General features: G+C 41.5%; 1 non-coding gene across 1 annotated transcript; it reads right to left on the bottom strand.

Moving 5' to 3' along the window:
- Nucleotides 1–7484: 7484 nt before the first annotated feature.
- Nucleotides 7485–7591, bottom strand: LOC141593624 (small nucleolar RNA R71). The gene has a single exon (XR_012521699.1). It is a non-coding gene; the product is annotated as a small nucleolar RNA R71 (small nucleolar RNA).
- Between the last annotated feature and the right edge of the window lie 9426 nt (nucleotides 7592–17017).

The raw sequence follows: 17017 nt of genomic DNA, 5'->3' as shown, positions 1-17017 counted from the left end.
CCGACAACGTCGAAGCTGCATCAACTGAGTCCAAACCGTCACCATGCCTTGACGAACAAGCTGTCACACTCCTCTTTGGGGAAGATAACGTCAATCACCTCGACTATGAGGACATCATAAACATCGCCTTGAGAGACAATCAATTTGATCCAACCGCCTTGATCTCCGATACTGACCCGGAGAAAGCTACCCAAGGCTGGAGGAAAATTGTCAAGTGGACCGATCGCCAGGGCCGCATTCTCAAGATAACAACTGGAGAAGGCCCTATGTTCAAGGAGGGAAGTGAAGAAGGATCTGAGTCTGAGTCCGAGTCCGAGTCAGAGTCTGTCATAGCTCCTGACACTCCTGATGTCCCAGTCAAGGTCCCCTTCCCACTGTTTTATCACAAAGTCGTGGCTGATTCAGAGGCTGAGTCTAGTAGGGTCACCCCCACCCCCATGAAAGGTGACAACCTGGGGCCTGTTCCAGGGGCCACTTCCTCTGTTGTGTCGCCTCTGACTGACCACGAGATGTCTATCCTTTTCGAGCTTTTCGCTCGTGTCAACTTAATGAACGCTAAGTTTGCTTATGACTCGTCTCAATTTAATCGCAATGCATTCGAATGACTATGAGGAATTTGACTTGAGTGACTACCCACCTCACTTAGCCAAAGAACTTGACAAACGGGAAACCAGAACCCCCATCATTGAGGAAACCGAACCTATTAACGTAGGAACCGACAATACACCTCAAGAACTTAGGATAGGGACAACCCTGGACCCCTCGGAAAGACAACAGTTCATTGACCTCCTTCACGAATACAAGGACGTGTTCGCCTGGTCTTACAAAGACATGCCTGGGATTGACAGAGAAATTGCAGAGCACCGGATACCCATTAAACCCGGAGCTAAACCTGTAAAACAGAAGCTACGCCGGATGCGTCCGGAGTGGGCCCTAAAAATCAAGGAAGAAGTGGAGAAACAGTTCAAGGCTGGGTTCATCAAAGTGTCTGAATACTCTGACTGGGTGGCCAACATTGTGCCCGTACCAAAGAAAGACGGAAGAATTCGGGTTTGCGTCGACTTCAGGGATCTGAACAAGGCAAGTCCAAAAGACGACTTCCCTTTGCCACATGTTGACATTCTGGTGGACAACACCGCCGAACATGCTCTCTTATCATTCATGGACGGGTATGCCGGGTACAACCAGATTAAAATGGCTGAGGAAGACATGCACAAAACTGCGTTCACTACATAGTGGGGTACATATTGCTACACGGTCATGCCTTTCGGCCTCACCAACGCCGGAGCAACCTATCAGAGAACCGCTACCACTCTCCTACATGATATGATGCACAAGGAGGTAGAGGTATATGTCGATGACATGATCGTCAAATCGAAAGAACGGGATGGCCACATCAGTGCCCTCCGGAAATTCTTCGCTCGTCTGCGGAAATATAACATGAGACTAAATCCTCAGAAGTGTGCATTCGGGGTCACCTCCGGAAAACTCTTGGGACATGTCGTCAGTAAAAGAGGCATTGAGATTGATCCAACCAAAATCAAAGCCCTTCAACAAATGCCTCGGCCTAGGAACGAGAAGGAGATTCGGGGATTTCTCGGTCAGGTCCAATACATCAGCCGGTTCATTGCCAAGCTTACTATGATTTGTGAACCGATATTCAAGAAGCTTCGTGCCTCCGATCACACCGATTGGGATGACGACTGTCAGAAGGCGTTCGACAGGATAAAGAAAATCCTATCCAAATCTCCTGTCCTCATGCCACCTCAACCGGGGATTCCTCTATCCTTATACCTGACTGTTACCAACACAGCCATGGGAGCAATGCTAGCACAAACAGTTGGCAACGAAGAGCGAGCCATCTACTACATCAGCAAAACGTTCATTGAGTACGAGATGAGGTATACCCAACTGGAAAAGACATGCCTTGCCCTAGTATAGTCAACAAAGAAGCTACGGCATTACATGCTCAGCTACACGGTCCACATCTACTCCAAGATGGACCCGGTTAAATACATCTTCGAAAAACCCGTACTAAACGGAAGGCTGTCTAGATGGACACTCATGCTGTCCGAGTTTGACCTCAAGTTTGTACCCCTCAAGGTTATCAAGGGAAGAGCAGTTACCGATTTCCTAGCAGAAAATCCCGTCAACGAGGATCTAACGGCCGACACATGGTCACTTCCTGACGAAGACATCTTTTGTGCCGACTCCGACGCATGGGACCTATACCTTGATGGTGCATCTAATCTGAGAGGCTTCGGGGTAGGAATCCTTCTAATATCACCAGAGGGAGAATATGTTCCAATCTCGGTCAAGCTGGACTTTGCCGTCACCAACAATGCCGCTGAATATGAAGCATATCTCATCGGCCTACAAGCAGCCATCACACTTGGCATCAAGAGACTGAGGGTCCACGGCGATTCCTCACTCATCATCAATCAGGTATCCGGATCATGGAAAATCAGATCTGACAGCTTAGCTCCCTACCAAGCGAAGATCAGTCAAGAGGCCGAATTCTTCGACCAAATCGACTACTTCCACTTGCCACGAGAGGAAAATCAATTTACTGATGCCCTGGCAAAACTTGCCGCGCTCGTCAACATACCTGACGACATGACGTCAATGCCCCTATGTGTCGAAAGACGGAGCGAGCCAGCTCACATTTGTGCTATTATCGACGACGAGGAAAGCCATGATGAACCTTGGTACCAAGCCATCCTCAACTACAAAACCAAAAATGAATTCCCTCCCAACTCTGATCAAAGAGGACAAAGAGCCATCCATTTACTTGCATCACAATTCGTGATAAACCAAAATCAACTCTACAAAAGAACACCCCAAGGAATTCTCCTCCTTTGCATTGACCATCACAAAGCCAAAAAAGTCATGGGAGAGGTTCACGACGGAGAATGTGGCCCTCACATGAGTGCAATGATGCTTACACGGAAAATCACGCAGCTAGGTTACTGCTGGACCACCATGGAAGCTGATTACCGTAACTACGTCAAACATTGCCACAATTGCCAAATCTTCGCCAACATACAACACATACCACCATCCCTTTTGTACACCATGACATCACCCTGGCCATTCTCAACCTGGGGCATCGACATCATCGGGAAAGTCAATCCGATAGGCACCAAGGGACATTACTTCGACCTCGTCGCGATCGACTATTTCACCAAATGGGTAGAAGCACAGTCATATGCAGTCTTGACCGCCAAACAAGTGGCCAAGTTCATTCAAAACAACATCATCTGCCGATACGGGTGTGGACATGGGCCACGTCTCGATCTGCGGATTTGGGGCCACCTACCGGTCCGCAGTCACGGGCCACCTGCACGCCAGGCCAATCTGTGGACGTGCAGCGGTCTTTTGAAAGCCACGCTCGGCGGCGTAAAAATGCTTTCGACCGGATCGCTTTAGATCGGTCGGTATCGTCTCGGCAAGGGCCGCGAAACGATGTAGAGATGTTCGGAGTCGCCACCAAGCATTTGTGGGATTCTTGGAACCCGTTCGAATCCACTTTATACCTCGGCCAAACGAAGCACAAAGCAGTGTTTGACATAGGTACTAAAGATAAGGACTCGTCCTCCTTTTAGCATTCTATGCCTAAAATGACTCTCGTACGCCCTGGATAAGGCCAGCCACTATCCAAAGGTTCTGAGTAAGGGGTGAGGGTACGTATTGGGAAGCCCTTTTTGGACACCCAATCCCGCCCGCGTTAGCGGCCTCTACTGATCGGTCGTGGTTGTTTAAGTGCAAGAGTTGATAAAACGGTGTAAATGCATGAATGCACATCCAAAAGTGTTCACCTAACATGTGAGCTTTCTAAGTCGGTTTGTTAATCCAAATATCAAGCATAAGATGTCAAGTTGGATTTATGGTTGATTTGCATGTGAGAACGGAAATTAAACATCCATTTACCAAATTCGGGTTACGATGCTTAACACGATCCATTTATTGAAAAAGGGTGTCAAGTGACAAAGTGTAAAAAACGTAAGCTTGTCAATCTGATCCGTCATATATTCGGATTAACCGTAATCGGGATCGTCCTAGGCAAGTGTTAAAAACGAGGCAGAACAGTGCCAGGCAGCCCCTTTGGGGCGCGAGCCTATTGGCGATAGAAGGGGCTCTGTCTTGGTTTTGAAATGTAGAAAACAGACAGCCTCTTGGGGCGCGAGCCATGAGCCGACCCAAGGGGGTGTCTCCTGGTTTTTGAAAAGGTTGTTTAAAACCGTATTTGTGATTAAATAATTTGCAAGTATTGTGTGCATGACTCGGAATAATTACTATTGTGTTAATAACATTCGTTGTCAGATTTGCATATTTGAAAAGTATAGTTTACAAGTAAAAATGTAAAATGTTTGATTTGAACTAATCATGTTAAGTTCATTTCTTTGTAATTAGTCAAGTTAATCATCGTACTCGGATTAAACCGACATGGTATAAAGAACCAAGGATGATTATGAATTATGACTAATATATTTGCAAATTTAAACAAATGAGAAAAATGGTAAATAAAAGGAAAGGGTGTTAAAATACCCATTAAAATGTAATTAACCATAAAGTCATCGAGTCACGGAATAAACCGTCATGGTATAAGGAACCAAGGATGATTTTTGTAATGGCCAAAATATGTTTATCATAAAAATGAATTAAAATGGTAAATAAAGAAAAGGATTTCTTTTAAATGTAATTAGCCAATTAATATCACCGAGTCACGGATTTAACTGTCATGATATATGGAACCAAGGGTGATTATGATTTACGGTTAAAAGATTTGTTATAGAAATGGTTTGAAACATTCGAAATGGTAAAAACCGTAAAAGGAAAGAAGTAAAAATAAAAGAAAGTGTTGAAGGAAACACGAACTCAAACACGTTTGAGTCTGACCTGGGCACCCCATTGAGGCTGAATCATCGTACTCGGATTAAACCGACATGGTATAAAGAACCAAGGATGATTATGAATTATGACTAATATATTTGAAAATGTAAACAAATGAGAAAAATGGTTGATGCGACCATAATTGGCGCATATTTAGCCCCCGAATTACCATTGTTTCTATGCTTTTTAGTGCCTATTTGGGTCATTTCTTATCTTTAGTTCTTTGTTTTGCATATTCTTTGAGATTTTGATCCCTTGGTAGGAAAGGAGTAAGAATCTTGCATTTTCATGGCAAAACAAGGCTAAATTGATCATATTCAATGACCAAGCATCAAGGAGAGACAAGACTAGAAGGCCTTTGTACATAGCATATTAGAAGAGCATTGTTGAGAAAAGGATCCTTGAGTCCCCAAGGAAATCCCCAAGGAATCCATGAAGAAAAGGGAAGAAAAAGAAGAAGAAAAGTTCTTTGAACTACAATCCGAACGGATTGTAGAGAATCCGTCCGTCCTCCCGGCCCGAGCGTCCTCACCAGAATCCGCTCGGATTCCCCCGTCGCCATCCGAGCGTCTTGTTCCTTGATCCGCTCGGATTGTCCATCCAAGATCCGGCCGTCCCGACTCCCAAACTGTTCGGATCACAAAGACAAAGACGATTTCGTTCTTCAAGCTACGAAATGGAGAAGCCCTTCTCTCGGACAATCCTGGAGGCTCCTTGCTCAACTTAAAAAGTGTAATTACTAGTTTAGCCCTTAGTTAACCCTAATGCATCCTCCCTAATTTTCACTATAAATACCCCATTAGTCTAATTAGAGGAGCATGTTCTTCTTATCAATAATTAGAGTAGTTAATATCAACCAAAATCTCTCTTCAATATTGTAATCAAATATTAATCAAGTTTTAATCCAAGTTCTAGTTCTTTAATCTCTCTCTTGTTCTTCATTTATTTTGGGTAATTAGAAGATTATTGGGTTTATTGGGAGATTGACAACCTTCCATCAATCATCAAGTTCTTCTATTATTCTTGCTTTATTATTGGAATCATTAGTAGGTATAATCTCTTAATCCCTTTTTAATTATTGCTAATCACTTTCATTTATTCATCATGTTTCATTATGTTAGTATGATTGACAACCTTTCTAGCATGATCAATATGATAATGAGTGAGTAGTCTCTTAGCTAGGGTTTAATGGGTGATTAGGGAAACCAACATGGGGAATGATTCATGCTTAAATTAATATGCTTTCATATCTTATTTGCTTGCTTGTTTGGATCTTAATACATGCACATGTTATATTTGATGAAATGCTAAGCCTATGAATCCTTGCATTTACTATCATCTTCTATCCTTTCAACTTGACTTGTAAGACATAACCCAACTCGAGTCTTGTTAGACCATGCATGTGTTAAGTAGGGAAGATTAAGTCGACTTGTAGGTGTTGTACAATCCAAGAGATTCGGCCCCGGGACCCAAACTTTCCTAGGATTGTAAGATATAACCCAACTCAATCCATCACAACAATAATTGCTTGCTTATAATTTGAGAACATGTTTGTATGATCATATCCCATGATTCCCCTATGAACCCATGACACCCTAGTGCTTTTAATCAATTGTTTACACCCTTATTTCATTTACCTTGTTAGTTTATTTTCATTGCTATTATTAGTTTAGTGACCTTCTACATCAACCCAATTTGTGACACCCCTAGACACCACTAGTTACAATAGAATCTTCATTTCAATACCCGTCCCTTGGGATCCGACCTTTACTTGCCTCTTTACTAATTGTAGAGTTGTTTGTGAAGTATAAATTGTGTTTTGTATCGACCATTGACCAACGACCACATATGCTTAATTGTGAACACCAAATGGCTCCGATCAAAAATGGCGCCGTTGCCGGGGACGGTGTTTAATTGATTTAAGATTTCTTTTATTGTTTTTAGTTGTGTCTTTTTCACCTTGGGGAAGTAAAACTCCTCAAGGTTTGTTCTAATTGTTTTCTAGTTGTTTGATATCTTGCATGTCTAGAAGGTTACAAAGAGATTTGTTACCTTTTGACCGTGAAATCGAAAGAACCTTGACGAATAATAGGAGACTTGTTAGGAGGAATTTGGGAGGTGTTGGTGAAGTTGTTCAACCCACTAGTGAGTTTGTCAATCCTTTCGCAATAGAAGGAGAAGAGAACCCATTAAACAATACCACACAAAATCCACCTACAATGCCTAAATTCTCGTCACACTCTATACCCACCGAGGAGGATCTACCAAATGGTACTCCTACCCCACAACATCTTACCGGAAACTTTATTGCCAAGTCCGCCTTCATCCAACTAGTTGAGAGGAGCCAATTAGGGGGAATGCCTAGTGAGGACCCTCATTCTCATATGGAAACATTTTGTGATTATTGTGAAGCTATCTCTCAAACGGGCGTGACTCAAGACCAAATAAGATGGGTCTTATTTCCTTTTTCGTTAATCGGCACCGCAAAGCAATGGTTGAAGAGCCTTGATAAGGCCACCCTTGGAATAGATTCTTGGAAGAAGCTAGCTCTAGCTTTCTACAAAAATTTCTACCCACCGGAAAAGACTAATATGCTAAGAGCTCAAATTACGGGTTTTAAGCAAAGGGATGAAGAGTCTTTGTATGAAGCTTGGGAGCGGTTCAAAGGTATTTGTCGCTCATGTCCTCACCATGGACTTAGCGAATGGTTTTTAGTGCAACAATTTTGGAATGGTTTATATGAAGATTCAAGGAACATCCTCAATATGGGATCTAATGGAATGTTCACCGAAGTTGATGACAATCAAACATGGAACAAGATTGAGGAAATGGCGGTCCATAATTCACAATATAGTAGGCCTCGCAAGGCTACTAGAGGAGGAAAGTATGAAGTGGACACCGTGACTCAATTGGGTGCTCAACTTAGTGCTCACATTGACACAATCAACTTGAAGTTTGAACAAGCTATGGCTAGACTTGAGGAAAGCTCAAAATCATCAAAGCATCATGTCAATGCCATGACGGCATCCTCATCAATCCCAAGCGGGATATGTGAGAATTGTGGAACCTTGGGTCATGACTCAAGTGAATGTAGGGGAACAACCGAACAAGTCAATGCTTTCCAAGCTTACAAAAGTGGCACCCCTTATTCAAATTTTTACAATGAAAACACCAAGTTCCACCCAAATCTCTCATACAAGAGCCAAAATGTCCAAAACCCTCAAACTACATACACTCCACCACCCATGAGAAATCAAAATCAAAGACCCTTTTTCAATCAAAACCAAGGCTACCAAAATCAAAATCCATACAATCACCACAATGACCAAAGTTTTGATGTCCAAAAAGCGGTCATTCAAATGCAAAAAAATCAACAAGAATTCTTCACCCAAATGCAAAAGGATAGCCAAGCAAAGGATACCACCATCAACAACATTCTAGCTCACACCAAGATGTTGGAAACACAATTGACCCAACTAGCATCTTCAAGCTCATCAAGACAAAAGGGGCAATTACCACCTCAAGGTAATCCCCCTAGACATGAAACGGTTAGTGCCATTCACTTGAGAAGTGGTACAAGATATGAAGCACCGAAGAAGCAAGTTGAGGATGAAGTTGTGAGAGCTAGTGAGAATGAAGTTGTGGTGGAAGGTCCCAAAGAAGGGGAATCATCGAAAGAAGAAAGTTCAAAGAAAGATGAAGACAAAGCCAAAGAAAAGGAGCCCATTGTGATTAGACTTCCTTTTCCAAGTCGTCAAGCCAAGCCCAAATTTGATGATCAACTTGGAAAGTTCATGGAAATTGTGAAGAACCTAGAAGTCTCAATTCCTTTCACGGAATTAATCAATCACGTTCCGGCCTATGCAAAGTACATGAAAGATATCCTCACAAAGAAGAAGTCAATCCGGAAACTTGAGACTATCGCCTTCACTAAGGTGAGTAGTGCAATTCTTCAAGGGAGTTCACCTCCAAAGTTAAAGGATCCGGGAAGCTTCTCAATACCGTGTACCATTGGCGACACAACGATCAACAAAGCCTTATGTGATCTAGGGGCTAGTGTGAGTGTCATGCCGTACTCGGTAAGTAAAAAGTTGGGAATGGGAGAGCTTAAATGTACCAACATCACTCTTCAAATGGCCGATAGAACGACGAAGACACCGCTAGGGATATGGGAAGATGTCCCCGTGCGAATTGGGAAGTTTTTCATCCCGGTGGACTTTGTCATTGTTGATATGGAGGAAGATTCCAACATTCCAATCATCTTAGGAAGACCTTTCCTACACACCGCGGGTGCGGTAATTGATGTGAAACATGGAGAGCTCACTCTTGAAGTGGGAGATGAAAGCATAACTTTTAATCTTGACAAGACCATGAGAGCTCCTCGTTTGCATGAGCCATGTTTCATGATTGATCATTATAGCCGAAAAGATGAAAAGAAGAAATCGGAACTCCAATGGAGAAAGAAAGTTGAAGATGCTCCATTCAAAGAGCAAGTGAATTGTGACAAGGAGAGCTTGCAAAGCTCATCAAAATCAACCAAGGAAGAAGATGATGGCCTCATTGGCCAAAAGAAGAAATTGGGAGAGTTGTCTCCATCCAAGCAAGAGATTTTCAATGATCAACTCAATGAAGTTTGTGGTCTTTGGGACGACGAATTTGAAGGGATCTTTAATCCCTACATTGGGCATGCCATCGATCATGATCAACAACAAGGGCCACGGTCTATTGAGGACCTCTACCACAACAATGAACAAGCTTTTAATTACTTCTTCGAGGTGTTGAGCAACATCAACAACACCTTGAACATGCCCCCTTGACATCTCATCAAGAATGAGAGTTTGGTGGAGTCCTCCCTAAACCACCACTTGTAAATATTTCTAACTCCCTAACTTACATTTAATTTTTGTATTTTTGTCATTTTTGGATTTTATTTACTTTGATCAAAATAATTGTCATGAAAAGAGAGAAGTGAGGGAGGGACTAATGATTTTAATTGATGTGTAGTGCTTTACCTTAGTGTGGGGATGGCAATTGCCTAGGCTATTCATGCCTTAGTAGTGCCCCCGCAATGAAGAACACAAGATTTGAAAGAAAGAAAGAAAGAATGATAAAGGAATGCGTTGGTGCACGGATGGAACTGAATCCGTGTACACAAGGACCAATCCGAGCGGATTCCTGAGAATCCGCCCGTCTGCAGAGGATCCGAGCGTCCTGCTGAGAAGACGCCCGTCTTGGGTTGGGCTGAAAACTGCAAATTCTTATCTGTTGAAGAATCCGAGCGGATTCCTGGAAAGACGCCCGTCTCCCAAAATCCGTCCGTCTTGTGGACAATCCGCCCGTCTTGCAGCTGAAGAAAAACAAAGAAAAATCTCTGGATAAGAATCCGTCCGTCCTGCACGAAATCCGCCCGTCTCATCCAAAAAGAATCCGAGCGGATTCCCCAGAAGCCGCCCGTCTCTAGGCGGGATTTTTGAAATTTTGAAGCTGAAGAATCCGAGCGGATTACGCCTAATCCGCACGGATTGTCCCTGCAATTCGAAAATGTCGAGTTCTTTAAATACCCACCCCACCTTCATTCATTCATTCATTCACTCATAAACACTACCCATAACATCAAAACCCTCATCCTCTCCATCTCAAAAACAAAAACCCTCAACAAAACTCACCAAAATCAAATCAAACCATCTTTCAAATAACAAATCAATCACTCCATTTTCATTAACAATCAAAACCAAGCACTTTGATCCTAATTTCAATAAGGATAACAAGTACAAGGCTAAGGATGGTGGCCATCTTATTGATATGTCCACCTTGATTAACAAGTTTAAGTGGGTTGCTCACAATCCCCTTGATACCAAGTATGGGTGGCTTACAAGTGAGGCTCGATCATTCACTCTACCCGCAAAGATTTGCCGTCTTAGTGTCCACCGGACCAACTATTTACTCCCCCTATCCACGGAAGCCGAGTACATCATTCAACAACAAAAGGGTGATCATGAAACTCCCTCCTCTTCCATTGTTATACCACCTTACCCCTATGATTATGAAGAGTTCAAACCGCAAGGAGTTGAAATTGGAAAAGATTATGTCACTCTTCTAATGCAAGCCATGCACAAGCAAGCTTATGAAGATCGGAAGAATGCTTATTTGGCTCAATATCCTCCCCTCCTACATCTAGCTAGGCAAGGACTCCTTGATCCATCTTGTCCTTTGCCTAGTTGGGCGGATAGAGAAGCCTTATTTCCGGGTGCATCTAGGGACTTGGTGGAAGACAATGAGGTTGTTGGAAATGATGAGGAATTTGATGATAACATTGATGAACATAGTGGAGATGAAGATAATGATGAGGAAGATGGTGATGAGGAAAGCAAAGAAGAAAGTGACAAGGAAAGTGGCAATGTGACCACTTCTCATGAGGGAAGTGATGGTGATAGTAGCATGATGGAAGACTAGCCTTGGAGATTCCTACTCTCCCACGGTTTGCCTATATCTCTTTGTATTTTATTTCATTTTGATCATTGTTGGTTTAGTCCTAGCAACATCAAAGGACTCACACCTCGGTTCCTTTGAGGTGTTCTTTATTGTTCCCACTTTTGTAAAATCCAAAATGACAATTTAGTCTCATGCATAGCATAGCATGTGCATGAACTCCCCCATGCTTTGACATTAACAATAGTGTCTTACTTGGTTTGGGGAAGTTAATGCATACGCAACGGGAGGTAATTTAAATTATCCTCTCCGTCATAACAAAAACCATGCATCATGTAGTATAGTTTAGTGTAGAATTGCATTTAGTATAGAAAATCATGCATCATCTTTGCATAATTTCCATCATTTTGGCCATTGAGGACAATGCCCATATTAGTGTGGGGATGGGAATTCTAACACTTAACTTTTTATTCAAAAAACCATAAAAATTGAAAAAATTCAAAAATCATAAAAATTGAAAAATTGAAAAATCAAAAACAAGTTCATTTCCCTTGTATATATTGTCTTGTATATATTGTGTTTGTTCATCCTTGTTCACTTTGATTGACTACGCCACATCCGAGACATGAGGATATTGAAGACCGCATGGTATGATCTTTCCAATCTCCTTTTTCCTCTTTATGTTAATGACTATGTGGCTTTATTTTGATTGATGCGGTAAAAACAATGTGAATTTAGGATTGCATCTAGTTTATTTGGCATATTAGTTGGTAGAATCATATGCATTAGGATGTATAAATGCTAGTTGCATCATGGCATGTAGTTGCATGTTAGAAAATTTTGCGAAACCGTCTATTTGGGAAGCTTGACAAGTGTATATAGGCCCTAGTAGATGCTTTTTCTTCTTAAGACTTTGTTTGTTAGAATACTTGTAAAACACCCTAGGATGTGTCATGCTAGTATCCTTTGACCCATGGTTTAAGGCCGAGTCAAGAGTACCTTGTGGTGTGATAACTCCTTGGCTACCGTTTATTCCAAGGTGACCCTTGAAACCATGCATACTTCTATCATTCATCCATGTTCTACCACATTTTTGTCATCAAAGGGAATGGGCACAAAAAGAAATCAATTTGAGTTCAATGAAATGAAAAGTGAAAGAAAGTTTGCAAAATGCATCAAAAGAAAAGAGGAGCAAAAATAGACTCCTAAAAGCTTCAAATACAAGGCACCCTCGTTACTAATTGGGGTGACTTTGAAAATGTTCAAAAAGAAATGCAAAAAAATTGTCAAGTATTGAAATGCCAAAAATCAAGAGAAATGGCAAAGAAAGTGTTCTCAATTGTCAAATGCCAAATGAAATTGGGGGGAAAAAACAAAAATGAAAGCAAACTCCCAAAATGAAACTCAATTACTATCGATCCCTTTATCCATCATATCCATTTTTGTGCATGGTAGAGAGGGGACGACCCTTCTTCTTGTCTAGGCAAGAGGGGGAATTCCGCGATCCTCCAGTGTTTCTAACACCATAGGGAGTCTACTCTTGACAAAAGCATTTAACGATTGAGGACAAAGGTACCCTAGCTTGACACATTTTGGAGGTGATTTATTGGTATCCTTCTAGGCTTAGTAGTTTGAACAAATTGCATCTATGAAGGATTGTGTACCCTTGAATTGCTTCCCTTGTAGATAATTTCCGCCACTTAGATGAGGAAAGTGGCTATTCTTTTGTAGATGCATCCATTACTTGATTTTTGCGTGCTTAATGTTTGGATGTGTCGCCATTTTGGCAAGACCCACCTTGCCTTGCAAGAAGGCATCCTACCTCATGGTTGTCTTGTTGTGAGTTGAAGGGGCGGAGTGAGACCCGCTAATTGTCTCATATCGGTTATTATTATTAGGTTAGTTTAGTATTGGTCCTAGTCTTTGTCACCTCTTTACTCGGGACGAGCAAAGGTTCGGTTTGGGGATATTTGATGCGACCATAATTGGCGCATATTTAGCCCCCGAATTACCATTGTTTCTATGCTTTTTAGTGCCTATTTGGGTCATTTCTTATCTTTAGTTCTTTGTTTTGCATATTCTTTGAGATTTTGATCCCTTGGTAGGAAAGGAGTAAGAATCTTGCATTTTCATGGCAAAACAAGGCTAAATTGATCATATTCAATGACCAAGCATCAAGGAGAGACAAGACTAGAAGGCCTTTGTACATAGCATATTAGAAGAGCATTGTTGAGAAAAGGATCCTTGAGTCCCCAAGGAAATCCCCAAGGAATCCATGAAGAAAAGGGAAGAAAAAGAAGAAGAAAAGTTCTTTGAACTACAATCCGAACGGATTGTAGAGAATCCGTCCGTCCTCCCCAGCCCGAGCGTCCTCACTAGGAATCCGCTCGGATTCCCCCGTCGCCAGATCCGAGCGTCTTGTTCCTTGATCCGCTCGGATTGTCCATCCTGCATCCGGCCGTCCCGACTCCCGGCCGCTCGGATCACAAAGACAAAGACAGCTTTCGTTCTTCAAGCTACGAAATGGAGAAGCCCTTCTCTCGGACAATCCCGGAGGCTCCTTGCTCAACTTAAAAAGTGTAATTACTAGTTTAGCCCTTAGTTAACCCTAATGCATCCTCCCTAATTTTCACTATAAATACCCCATTAGTCTAATTAGAGGAGTATGTTCTTCTTATCAATAATTAGAGTAGTTAATATCAACCAAAATCTCTCTTCAATATTGTAATCAAATATTAATCAAGTTTTAATCCAAGTTCTAGTTCTTTAATCTCTCTCTTGTTCTTCATTTATTTTGGGTAATTAGAAGATTATTGGGTTTATTGGGAGATTGACAACCTTCCATCAATCATCAAGTTCTTCTATTATTCTTGCTTTATTATTGGAATCATTAGTAGGTATAATCTCTTAATCCCTTTTTAATTATTGCTAATCACTTTCATTTATTCATCATGTTTCATTATGTTAGTATGATTGACAACCTTTCTAGCATGATCAATATGATAATGAGTGAGTAGTCTCTTAGCTAGGGTTTAATGGGTGATTAGGGGAAACCAACATGGGGAATGATTCATGCTTAAATTAATATGCTTTCATATCTTATTTGCTTGCTTGTTTGGATCTTAATACATGCACATGTTATATTTGATGAAATGCTAAGCCTATGAATCCTTGCATTTACTATCATCTTCTATCCTTTCAACTTGACTTGTAAGACATAACCCAACTCGAGTCTTGTTAGACCATGCATGTGTTAAGTAGGGAAGATTAAGTCGACTTGTAGGTGTTGTACAATCCAAGAGATTCGGCTCCGGGACCCAAACTTTCCTAGGATTGTAAGATATAACCCAACTCAATCCATCACAACAATAATTGCTTGCTTATAATTTGAGAACATGTTTGTATGATCATATCCCATGATTCCCCTATGAACCCATGACACCCTAGTGCTTTTAATCAATTGTTTACACCCTTATTTCATTTACCTTGTTAGTTTATTTTCATTGCTATTATTAGTTTAGTGACCTTCTACATCAACCCAATTTGTGACACCCCTAGACACCACTAGTTACAATAGAATCTTCATTTCAATACCCGTCCCTTGGGATCCGACCTTTACTTGCCTCTTTACTAATTGTAGAGTTGTTTGTGAAGTATAAATTGTGTTTTGTATCGACCATTGACCAACGACCACATATGCTTAATTGTGAACACCAAATGGCTCCGATCAATGGTAAATAAAAGAAAAGGGTGTTAAAATACCCATTAAAATGTAATTAACCATAAAGTCATCGAGTCACGGAATAAACCGTCATGGTATAAGGAACCAAGGATGATTTTTGTAATGGCCAAAATATGTTTATCATAAAAATGAATTAAAATGGTAAATAAAGAAAAGGATTTATTTTAAATGTAATTAACCAATTAATATCACTGAGTCACGGATTTAACTGTCATGGTATATGGAACCAAGGGTGATTATGATTTATGGTTAAAAGGTTTGTTATAGAAATGGTTTGAAACATTCGAAATGGTAAAAACCGTAAAAGGAAAGAAGTAAAAATAAAAGAAAGTGTTGAAGGAAAGACGAACTCAAACACGTTTGAGTCTGACCTGGGCACCCCATTGAGGCGTGAGCCACCTTGCACAATAAGGGGTTACTCGTGCCAAAACTCAGTTTTGGCTCGTCTAACCTAAATTTGAATCGTGTTATGCATCGTTCGTGCTTATAAACTCATCAAAACAATAAAGACATGAAATAAATGAGATATTTACACCCTCAAACTTACGTGTATTGATGTTTGCGAAGTAGACGACTTTAGAGACGGTTTTCTCGTTGAGACTAATCGCGATCAAAGAAGTTTAAAAAGGTGCCTTAAAAAAGGATTTGGTTTTGAAAATATGTTTGAAAATATGTTAATTAAAACATGTTGATTGATGAATTGAGTTGGTCAAATTGGTCGGTCGAATGCACGGCGACGGTACCAAACAATATGTGTAAGGCTTGTGTTTACGATCGGTAGGTCGTAAACACGTGTCGATTTTGTGACTTAGGAAGTCGAGTATAGAAGTTTAAGGGAGAAGGAGGGGGCTGTAATACTCCGTATTTATAAGTCTTGGGGTACTCTATCGAGTAGCCCTTACTCTGTCGAGTAAGGGCAAGTTGCGAAATAAAATAGTTTCTGACCTGTTGGGTACTCGATCGAGTAGTTGGGGTACTCGATCGAGTAAGGGGGTACTCGATCGAGTACCTTGGGTACTCGATCGAGTGTCCGGTTTTACGGGGAGTTTTTCTCGGGTTTTGTTAATTATGCGATTAAGGTATTTAAACATAATCGTCATTGTTTTAAATCACTTTTTCAAAACCTAAAACCCTGTTTAAGAGAGAGAGCAGCCACTTCATCTTCCTAATCGCATTCTTAGCAATTCCCGGAGTTCAGACGGTCAGTTCGTGTCGTAGTTCGTATCGTTGAGTTCCTTGCGTCGAGGGTAAGCTTTTAATATAATTTTTATAATGTTTTGCTAAGTTCGATTAAACCCTAATTTAGGGATTGGGGGTTTTTGTGCGTAGTATGTGATGTATAGCCTATATGTGTTATATGATAGGAGGAGGATTCGTAGAAGAGGCGTTTTGATACAAAATTTGTAGATACCGTCTCGCTTGTTGTGCTTTCCGGTAGGATTTCCTACTCGTATTAGTCCCATAATGGGATATTGGTGATGTCTTTGTAGTTAGTTGTTTGATATGATGATTGTGTTGTGTTTGTGGTTGTGATTTCTTTGTTGATGGTTCTCGAGATGCGTTCTCGGGCCGAGTGGGGTCACTTGCGGGAGTGACTTCACGCCCTAGTTTCGCCCTTCGTGGAACCCGCCACGGAAGGGGATGTGCACATTAATGGGACAGGTTTATCGCTCGTACGATGAGCGGGGCTTAGGTGGGAACGGTGCGGTCCCCCATCTGGCGTGGTCGGGTCCGGTGGACGGTCGTATTGAGATGATAGGAGTTGGTGGTGTGTGTGTGTGTGTGTGACGGTTCATTTGTCTGTTTATCTTGTTATTGTTATCTATATTGATTGTGTGATTAAGATCGGCCCGGTGTTGTTTTGTAAACTGCGGTGATCCATTCGGGGATGGTGAGCGGATATTGAGCAGGTATTGAGATGAGTACTGGGATAGCTGGGATGCCACGACAGGA

The sequence above is a fragment of the Silene latifolia genome, chromosome 7, assembly GCF_048544455.1.
Source record: "Silene latifolia isolate original U9 population chromosome 7, ASM4854445v1, whole genome shotgun sequence".
Taxonomy (NCBI): domain Eukaryota; kingdom Viridiplantae; phylum Streptophyta; class Magnoliopsida; order Caryophyllales; family Caryophyllaceae; genus Silene; species Silene latifolia.
The sequence above is the reverse complement of the archived record's forward strand: the minus strand, read 5'-3'. Positions and strand labels throughout refer to the sequence as shown.